The following is an 11,419-nucleotide window of genomic DNA, read 5'->3' on the forward strand; positions in this document are numbered from 1 at the left end:
ACCCCTTTTGTTTTAAAGTTCCGCATATGCATATATATAATAAACTTTGTTCTTTGCAAGATTTACAAAAAAAACGGCATATTGGCGCAAACAACGAACGGCCGGCCCAATGGAAACTCGGGACTGATCACCAAAGTCGTGAATATGGGTTCATAAACCCACAGCCAGTCGGCAACTCATGGAGCTGCCAAGTTCTTTTGACAGACACGCTCCCGAGTTGCAGGAACATAAGCTTGGTAAAGCGCCTCCTTGGGACCACCCCCACATAAAAGCCCTGCCTGGTGCAAATCCTGAAGGCCCTCCTTCGTGACCTGAGAAGGGGTGTCCCTCACGTCGGAAGACACCCAAGTGTAATGATCAACAAAGTCGGCTAGCGGTCGTTGAGCCTGATTCGGGAGAATGGGGCGCTTGGCCATACCTACAGCAGGGGCACCACTCAGTCAGAACAGGAGGTCGGGAACTCGTAAAACAGGAAAAACATACTACAAACTCCTCAAATCACCCCCTATGTTAACCCAACACTAACCCAGAACCCAAAGCAAAACCCAAGGAAAACCCAGTGGCGCCCCCTCTAAAAAGAAAAAAGAAAGCAAGAATAGACAAAACCCAGACACGCATACGAAAGATGCACAAAGAAAAACATGCAAAAACTAAGAGGAAAAAACAACCAAAAAGGGGAAAACCATAAAAACGACGTACCAGAAATGCAGAATCTGTAAATTGTCGAGCAGTAACGAAGGATCCGATAGAGAGAAGGGGCACCAGAAGCAGGAAGAAAATCAAGACAGCAGGTGAAGAAAGCAGAAACAGCAGCAGCACAAGGGAGCAGGAGGAGTAGAAGAAGGAAAATGGAACTATGAGGGGGTTACAAAACAAAAATAGGAAAAGCATAACCACCGAGGAAGAGCGCCAAAAGGCAGGGGCATATTCGCCATTTCACCCAAAAATTTCAAATCAATGAAATGATGGGCATTTAATGCCCAGCGCGGAAGCCAAGAAGGCAGCATCGAGAAACGGGATGACCACGCATGAGAAACACAAAGTGCCACCAACGAGCTCATGAAAAGAAGAACATGCCTCGTCTCGGCGAGTAGGACAAATACGCCTAGCCCCGAGCACCAAAACTCGAAGCTGGCGCGTTGAGGGCACTGTTACGGACCACCGAGTCCAGCCCACTAGCCGTCAGGTCAGGGCATGACCCCTGACCCAGGCCCAAGGCCCCCCTCACAAAGAGAGTCCGACGGGTCGGGTCCTAGAACGCCCGACCCAAGGCATACCCGACTTACCATTCGTATGGCTCAGGACACCGGTCGGGCCGATACCTTCGAATCATGATTCGAAGCCCCGACCCAGGGTCCGAAACGACCTGCCCTTCCCACGTGGATTACGACAGCTCATGGAAGCTTCTTGGGCAGTGGGCTAGGTCATTCTCAGGGCCCACCCCACACAGTATAAAAGGGGAGAGGTCAGCTCTCCCCCCGAGGTACATAAAATTCTTACCTAATTCGGCTATTACATCGTACAGACGCTGACTTGATCATCAAAGTTTCCTTGTAGGTGGCGACCCCCCATGCTTCACACCGCCTCCGACGTCACCAGCACGCATCTCTGTCTTTGCTCCACGTTAGCTCAGGGTCTTACCTGCTCCTCTTCTCATCACCACCCGACCCACCGAGTACCCGAGATCATCAGGTAACAAACATTTTTCAAGGAGGGAGGATCCAAGCTTCAATCCATAAAGGTTTATTCAAGAAGTGGAGGAATTTTTTTAGGAGTTTAAAATGTACACTATGAGTAACTTCATAGTTGTGGACAAGATGGAGAAAATTAAAAAACACTATATTGGTGGACTTTGAATTTCTCCCACAGAACAGTTGTTGTTCGTGTGAAAAATTCAAGCTATCCTTTCGAACCCTTCCGCTTGATGCCAATTTCAGAGCTGCTTGCTACTGAAAAGCTTGATGATTCTCAACTATTGGGCAAGTGATGAACGGATTCCTCGCGTGGTCTAGAATTCACAAATAAGTTCTCGTTGCAAGTATAGTTTTTAAACCAACAAAGAATCCTTTCATACAAAAGTTTGGTTGTCATAAGTAACAAACCCCTAATAAAATTGATAACCGAAGTATTTAAACCTCGGGTCATCTTTCAAGGAATTGCAGGAAAGTGTTCTTATAATTGGTTATGTAAAAATATATTTTGGGGTTCTTGAATAAGGAAACAAGAAAAGTAAATTGTAAAGGAAATCAAATGACTAGAAAAGCTCTTGGCAAGGTTTGGTGGTCAAGGATCTCTATCCTTATCACTAACCACAACATGAGAATTGGCAAAGATCAATCCCATTAAGTCATCCTCTAACTAATAGTAAAGGAAAGTTAAATGAGCTATATGAATCCAAGTCCATAAGTCCTAGCTCTCCACCAATTCAATTAGTGAGAACTAGAGTTAATGGCTCCCAATCATCAATTTCTTGGACATTAGTAACTCAAGAGTTCCTAAGTTACAATCTCAAGCCAAGAACATAAAAGTCTAATTTGAAATCCTCCCAAGCATTTTGTCAAACACTTGGAAGGCACAAAATAAAAACGTAGAAAATTAATACGAGAATATTAAATCCAAATAATCAATCGAAAGCATCAATAACACAAATTGAAGAAAGCAATCATAAATATAAAATACCTCAAATTGCATTAAATAGAAAATCAAATCTAACATGAGAATTCATAAGCTAAATTGGAAAAGAGGAGAAATCAACAAGAAGAATAGATGAACTAAAATACTAGAATAAATAAAAGTAGAAGAGAAACTAAATTAAAGGAACATTGAACCTGGATTTGAGAAGAAATAAGCCTAAAACTAAGAGAAATCCTAAAACCTCAATTGTGAATAATGAGAAGTGTTGCCATCCCCATGATTCCCCCACTCTGCAGTTTCTATTCTGTGTTTTCGGGCTTGGAATTGGGCCAAAATGGAGCCCAGAAATCGCCCCCAGCGTTTTCTGCACGTAGCGCATATCACGCATACGCGTCAGTCAAGCGTACACGTCAGGTACGCACACGCGTCGATGTGCAAATCTCCAAATCATGCGCACACATCGCTCCTCGCTGGTTATCTCCTTTAATTCTTGTGCTCCTTCCATTTGTGAAATCTTCCTCTCCATCCTCTAAGTCATTCCTACCCTATATAGCCTGAAAACACTTAACGCACAGATCACGACATCGAATGGTATAAAGGGGGATTAAAAATACACAATTTAAAGGCTTAAGAAGCAAGTTTTCAATCATAGAACAAAATTGGAAAGGAATTGTAAAATCATGCAAATTGTATGAATAAGTGTGAGAATAGTGAATAAAATCCACTCAATTAAGCACAAGATGTACCACAAAATAGTGGTGTATCAGTAAGCAACCATTTATTCTATTATTTTAGATTGTAACCAGTCTTTCAAGTATTTTTCAAATTGTGACTACGTAGGTATTATTGATTGTTAATTAGACATCTTAGGTGAGGTGGTTAGGAAGGAGGATCCAAGGGATATAATCACTAGTAAGGAAAAAGAGACAAAGCATATGGTTGTTATGATAGTAGACCTAGAGTAAGCCTTTTGAAATAAATTAACAAGTTATGTGTCGTTTGAAACTGTATACATCATTTTAATGTAGATTTGTATGGATGTTGTGTAATGCAATAACAAAAATCTTGATTGTATGCTGTTTGGTGACATCGTCGACTAAATACTACCCCATCTTAAAGATAGCAGGGTTGAACCACTGATAGTGGTGTTGCAGTTCTTTAAACCCAGCTGATGGAATAGTATGCATCAACATGTTAAAGTTCTTAAACCACTTTATTTATATAAGTGGTTGGTTGAGTAAAGTTTGCATGTGATATAGTTATATTTACTAATAATGTTTTGATTCTTATTGTTTCTATTTTCAGAGAAGACATTGATTCAGAATCACTTTGATATCTCAAAAATAACGGATTCATTCAGACATGATAGAAGTACATGATTTTCAGAATAGGTTTGTGTGAAACTCAATGACAAGCATTTTTTTAGTGTTGTGTTCCCATTAACAACATACTTTAATGGAGTTGATATGCAGCTTGCTAGGTAGTGTAAGGCCTAATTTGGTCAGGATTAGTCAAGTCTTTGGTCATGGTGTCCAATCTAGTGCTACAGAACTGTATCCAGGAGGTGTCGTGGTAAAATCAATATAGGACGCACTCAATTCAATAGAGGTCCAGTTAGCTAACACTCTTACTTAAAACTGATTGTAGTTGGCATTCACTGAATTCAACCATGGTGTTTGATACTTGTAGCTGGTGCAGGAATGTCCTATGTGGATTAACAGAACCATTGTTTCTATCAATACTAGCAAGAGTGACTAGTTTTACAAATTGTGTAGGAAGTGTCCAAAGAAAGTAGAAATGCTCGTTGGAAATTGATATGAATGTTCCAAGTGGGGTCACAAGCATGGCAATGCATCTCTTAGGTATAACACAGGGGTTGATTATCAGACCATTAAAAATAATTTCAAAGAATAATGTATTTCAAATATTTCAGATATAGTTTAATGGAAAACTAAATTATTGGCATGAATTGTAAAATATGGAAGACATTTTTATTGGTTTGTTGAACTATTGGTAGCGGACTTTATTATGAAGAATTCCTTTTTTGACTAATATTTTTTCATGTTTTATAATAAATACAAGGTTGAAGTTATGGCCTATGATGGAATGGAAAGTATTACTCTACTAATGTGGGATAAGGAAACACCACAACCTATAGGGAGGTAAGATGAACAATCAAGGATGAAGATGTTTGTTCAGCATATGTCCCTTTTAGATATCAAATTTTTGGATATTTTTTGCATATACACTAATTATAATTTGATAATTCTTTAATATTTGTAGTGTATGGAAGGGGAAGGTTACCCCCAACCCTTGATAACATGATGGACAAGAAATTACTTTTTAAAATTAATGTTAAAATTGCCAACATCAACAAGCATGACCAAGTTTACACTATTATAAAAATATGTGATGATGAAAAGATTGTAAAAAAAATTGCCTTACTTCTGATGCCTTAACTATATATATATATATATATATATATATAGTTGTATAACTGATGAGCGGATAATTTATACGCTTTTTGCCATTGTTTTTAGGTAGTTTTTATTAAGTTCAAGCTACTTTTAGGGATGTTTTCATTAGTTTTTATGTTAAATTCACATTTCTGGACTTTACTATGAGTTTGTGTGTTTTTCTATAATTTCAGGTAATTTCTGGCTGAAATTGAGGGACTTGAGCAAAACTCTGAAAAAGGCTGAAAAAAAGGACTGCTGATGCTGTTGGAATCTGACCTCCCTGCACTCAAAATGGATTTTCTAGAGCTACAGAACTTCAAATGGCGCGCTCTCAATGGCGTTGAAAAGTAGAAATCCAGAGATTTCCAACAATATATAATAGTCCATACTTTATTCAGGAATTGATGACGTAAAGTGGCGCTCAACGCCAAGTACATGCTGCTGTCTGGAGTTAAACGCCAGAAACACGTCACGACCCGGAGTTGAACGCCAGAAACACGCTATAACTTGGCGTTCAACTCCAAGAAAAGCCTCAGCTCGTGGATAGATCAAGCTCAGCCCAAGCACACACCAAGTGGGCCCCGGAAGTGAATTTATGCATCAATTACTTACTCATGTAAACCCTAGTAGCTAGTCTAGTATAAATAGGATAATTTACTATTGTATTAGACATCTTTGGTCTCAGTTTTGTTTTATTCTTCATCTTAGAAGACTATTGATCATGTTTTGGGGGCTGGCCATTCGGCCATGCCTGAACCTTTCACTTATGTATTTTCAACGGTGGAGTTTCTACACACCATAGATTAAGGGTGTGGAGCTCTGCTGTACCTCAAGTTTCAATACAATTACTATTACCTTCTATTCAATTCTCTTTTATTCTTATTCTAAGATATACGTTGCACTTCAACTTGATGAATGTGATGATCCGTGACACTCATCATCATTCTCACCTATGAACGCGCGTGACTGAGAACCACTTCCGTTCTACCTTAGGCCGGACGCATATCTCTTAGATTCCCCAACAAAATCTTCGTGGTATAAGCTAGATAGATGGCAGCATTCATGGGAATCCGGAAAGTCTAACCTTGTCTGTGGTATTCCGAGTAGGATTCTGGGAATCTGGAAAGTCTAATCTTGTCTGTGGTATTCCGAGTAAGATTCCGGTATTGAATGACTGTGACGAGCTTCAAACTTCTGAAGGATGGGCGTTAGTGACAGACGCAAAAGAATCAATGGATTCTATTCCAACCTGATTGAGAACCGACAGATGATTAGCCGTGCTGTGACAGAGCATTTGGACCATTTTCACTGAGAGGATGGGATGTAGCCATTGTCAATGGTGATGCCTCCAGACGATTAGCCATGCAGTGACAGCGCATAGGACCATTTTCCCGAGAGGATGAAAAGTAGCCATTGACGATGGTGATGCCCTACATATAGCTTGCCATGGAAAGGAGTAAGAAGGATTGGATGAATGTAGTAAGAAAGTAGAGATTCAAGAGGAGCACAGCATCTCCACATGCCTATCTGAAATTCCCACTATTGATCTACATAAGTATTTCTATCCTATTTTATTTTCTGTTTATTATTAATTTTCGAACTCATCATAAACTATTTAATCTGCCTAACTGAGATTTACAAGGTGACCATAGCTTGCTTCATACCAACAATCTCTGTGGGATCGACCCTTACTCACGTAAGGTATTACTTGGATGACCCAGTACACTTGCTGGTTAAGTTGAACGGAGTTGTGAGCTTCTCTAACAGTGCTTGTAACTCTTTTGGTCCAACAACAACACTAAGCTGTTGGTGCCATTACCAGGGATTATTAAGATCCCAATTCATCATACCATGATCTCTTTGGGATATTTTTGATTTCATACGAATACAAAGAGACCAATTTTGAGGATCACAATTTCGTCCACCAAGTTTTTGGCGCCATTGCCGGGGATTGTTCGAGTATGGACAACTGACGGTTCATCTTGTTGCTCAGATTAGGTAATTTTCTTTTCAAAAAGTTTTCAAAAATTTTTCAAAATTTTTCTTTTCTTTTTCGTTTTTCTAATAATGTTTTTCGAAAAAATTAAAGAAAATACAAAAAAATCATAAAATCATAAAAACCAAAAATATTTTGTGTTTCTTGTTTGAGTCTTGAGTCAATTTTTAAGTTTGGTGTCAATTACATGTTTTTAAAATTTATGCATTATTTTTTCGAAAATTCCATGCATTCATTGTGTTCTTCATGATCTTCAAGTTGTTCTTAACAAGTCTTCTTGTTTGATCTTGATGTTTTCTTGTTTTGTGTTGTTTGTTGTTTTTCATATGCATTTTTTTTGGTTTGTTAGAGTCCATGCATTAAAGATTTCTAAGTTTGGTGTCTTGCATGTTTTCTTTGCATCAAAAATTTTTCAAAATTATGTTCTTGATGTTCATCATGATCTTCAAAATGTTCTTGATGTTCATCTTGACATTCATAGTGTTCTTGCATGCATTAAGTGTTTTGATCCAAAATTTTCATGTTTTGGGTCATAATTGTGTTTTTCTCTCTCATAATTAAAATATTCAAAAAATAAAAAATATCTTTTCCTCATTTTTCTCATAATTTTCGAAAATTTGAGTTGACTTAGTCAAAAATTTTCAAAATTAGTTGTTTCTTACAAGTCAAGTCAAATTTTCAATTTTAAAAATATTATCTTTTCAAAATCTTTTTCAAAAATTATATCTTTTTCATTTTTTTTATTTTTTCGAAAATTTCAAAAATATTTTTCAAAACATTTTCAAAATCTTTTTCTTATCTTTATATCAAATTTTCGAAAATTAGCTAACAATTAATGTGATTGATTCAAAAATTTGAAGTTTGTTACTTTCTTGTTAAGAAAGGTTCAATCTTTAAATTCTAGAATCATATCTTGTAGTTACTTGTTAGTTAAGTAATTAATTTTAATTTTAAAAATTAAATCTTTTTCAAACATATATTTTTATCACATCTTCTTATCTTATCTTTTTATCATATCTTTTTCAAAATTTTATCTTTTTCAAAAATTTGATTTTAAAATATCTTATCTAACTTCTTATCTTCTTATCTTTTCAAATTTGATTTTAATATCTTTTTCAACTAACTCTTTGACTTTTTGTTTGTTTCTTATCTTTTTCAAAACCAACTAACTACTTTTCCCTCTCTAATTTTCGAAAATGTCTCATCTCTTTTTCAAAAATTCTTTTTGTTTTAAATTTTAATCTTAATCTTATCTTATCTCTAATTTTCGAAAATTACTAACCCCTTTTTAAAATTATTTTTGAATTTTCTATCTCTTCTCTCTTATTCTATTTAATTATTTATTTACTAACACTTCTCTTCACCTCTCTTCATCTAAATATCCGAACCCACTCTTCTTCACTCTTCTCCCCTTTCTTTTTCTACTAACATAAAGGAATCTCTATACTGTGACATAGAGGATTCCTCTTCTTTTCTTGTTTTCTTCTCTTTCATATGAGCAGGAACAAGGACAAAAGCACTCTTGTTGAAGCTGATCCTGAACCTGAAAGGACTTTGAAGAGGAAACTAAGAGAAGCTAAACTACAACAATCCAGAAGTAACCTTTCAAAAATTTTCGAACAAGAGAAGGAGATGGCAGCCGAACCCAATAATGATAATGCAAGAAGGATGCTTGGTGACTTTACCAAACCAACGTCCAAATTTGATGGAAGAAGCATCTCCGTTCCTGCCATTGGAGCAAACAATTTTGAGCTGAAACCTCAGCTAGTTGCCTTAATGCAACAGAACTGCAAGTTTTATGGACTTCCATCTGAAGATCCTTACCAGTTTTTAACTGAGTTCTTGCAGATTTGTGAGACTGTTAAGATGAATGGAGTTGATCCTGAAGTATACAGGCTCATGCTTTTCCCTTTTGCTGTAAGAGACAGAGCTAGAATATGGTTGGATTCACAACCTAAGGATAGCCTGGACTCCTGGGATAAGCTGGTCACGGCCTTCTTGGATAAATTCTTTCCTCCTCAAAAACTGAGCAAGCTTAGAGTGGATGTTTAGACCTTCAAACAAAAAGATGGTGAATCTCTCTATGAAGCTTGGGAAAGATACAAGCAGTTGACCAAAAGGTGTCCATCTGACATGTTTTCAGAATGGACCATATTAGATATATTCTATTATGGTCTATCTGAATTTTTGAAAATGTCATTGGACCATTCTGCAGGTGGATCCATCCTCCTAAAGAAAACACCTGCAGAAGCTCAAGAACTCATTGGCATGGTTGCAAATAACCAATTCATGTACACTTCTGAGAGGAATTCCGTGAATAATGGGACACCTCAGAGGAAGGGAGTTCTTGAAATTGATGCTCTGAATACCATATTGGCTCAGAATAAAGTGTTGACTCAGCAAGTCAACATGATCTCTCAAAGTCTGAATGGATGGTAAAATGCATCCAACAGTACTAAAGAGGCAGCTTCTGAAGAAGCTTATGATCCTGAGAACCCTGCAATGGCAGAGGTTAATTACATGGGTGAATCTTATGGAAACACCTATAATTCATCATGGAGAAATCATCCAAATTTCTCATGGAAGGATCAACAAAAGCCTCAACAAGGCTTTAACAATGGTGGACGCAATAGGCTGAGCAATAGCAAGCCTTTTCCATCATCTTCTCAGCAACAGACAGAGAATTCTGAACAAAACACTTCTAATTTAGCCAATCTAGTTTCTGATCTGTCAAAAGCCACTTTCAGTTTCATGAGTGAAACAAGATCCTCCATCAGAAATCTGGAGGCACAAGTGGGCCAGCTGAGTAAGAAAGTCCTAGAAACTCCTCCCAGTATTCTCCCAAGCAATACAGAAGAGAATCCAAAAGGAGAGTGCAAGGCCATTGATATGATCAATATGGCCGAATGCACAAGGGAGGAGAAGGACGAAAATCCTAGTGAGGAAGACCTCCTGGGACGTCTCTCAAGCAAGAAGGAGTTTCTTATTAAGGATCCAAAGGAATCTGAGGCTCACATAGAGACCATAGAGATTCCATTAAATCTCCTTCTGCCATTCATGAGCTCTGAAGACTATTCTTCCTCTGAAGAGGATGAAGATGTGACTGGAGAGCAAGTTGCTCAATATTTAGGAGCTATCATGAAGTTGAATGCCAAGTTGTTTGGTAATGAGACTGGGGAAAGTGAACATCCCTTGCTCATTAATGAACTAGATACCTGGATTCAGCAAATTTTACCTCAAAAAAGACAAGATCCTGGCAAGTTCTTAATACCTTGTACCATAGGCACTATGACCTTTGAAAAAGCTCTATGTGATTTGGGGTCAGGGATAAATCTTATGCCACTCTCTGTAATGGAGAAGCTGGGGATCATTGAGGTACAACCTGCCTTGTTCTTATTACAATTGGCAGACAAGTCATTAAGACAAGCTTATGGAGTAGTAGAGGACGTGTTAGTAAAGGTTGAAGGCCTTTACATCCCTGCTGATTTCATAATATTAGACACTGGAAAGGAAGAGGATGAATGCATCATCCTTGGAAGACCTTTCCTAGCTACAGCAGGAGCTGTGATAGATGTCAACAGAGGTGAATTAGTCCTTTAATTGAATGGGGACTACCTTTTGTTTAAGGCACATGGCCATCCCTCTGTGACAAAAGAGAGTGAGCACAAAGAACTTCTCTCAATTCAGAGTCAAGAAGAGCCCCCACAGTTAAACTCTAAGTTTGGTGTTGGGAGGCCACAACTAAACACTAAGTTTGGTGTTAAGACCCCATATCCAAACTCTAAGTTTGGTGTTGGGACTATACAACATTGACCTGATCACCTTTGTGGCTCCATGAAAGCACAATGTCAAGCTATTGACATTAAAGAAGCGCTTGTTGGGAGGCAACCCAATTTTTATTTATCTAATTTTTATTTTATTTTATTATTATTTTGTGTTTTATTAGGTACATGATCATGAGGAGTCACGAAAAAAAATCATAAAAATTAAAAACAGAATCAAAAACAGCAGAAAAAAATTCGCACCCTGGAGGAAGGACAGACTGGCGTTCAACGCCAGTAAGGAGCATCTAGCTGGCGTTCAACGATAGAACAGAGCATGAATCTGGTGCTGAACGCCAGAAACAAGCAACATCCTGGCGTTTGAACGCCAGGAATGTGCCTTGAGGAAAGCTAGCACTGAACGCCAGTAACAAGCATGAAACTGGCGTTCAACGCCAGAAACATGCTGCACATGGGCGTTGAACGCCCAAAGTGTGCATCATTTCGGCGTTTAAATGCCAGAATGGTGTGCAGAGGCATTTTACATGCCTAATTGGTGCAGGGATGTA

General features: G+C 38.0%; 1 non-coding gene across 1 annotated transcript; it reads right to left on the reverse strand.

Moving 5' to 3' along the window:
• Positions 1-9,120: 9,120 nt before the first annotated feature.
• LOC112714137 (small nucleolar RNA R71) lies at positions 9,121-9,224 on the reverse strand. Its single transcript, XR_003159093.1, has one exon. It is a non-coding gene; the product is annotated as a small nucleolar RNA R71 (small nucleolar RNA).
• Between the last annotated feature and the right edge of the window lie 2,195 nt (positions 9,225-11,419).

The sequence above is a fragment of the Arachis hypogaea genome, chromosome 9 (genome assembly GCF_003086295.3).
Source record: "Arachis hypogaea cultivar Tifrunner chromosome 9, arahy.Tifrunner.gnm2.J5K5, whole genome shotgun sequence".
Lineage (NCBI taxonomy): Eukaryota > Viridiplantae > Streptophyta > Magnoliopsida > Fabales > Fabaceae > Arachis > Arachis hypogaea.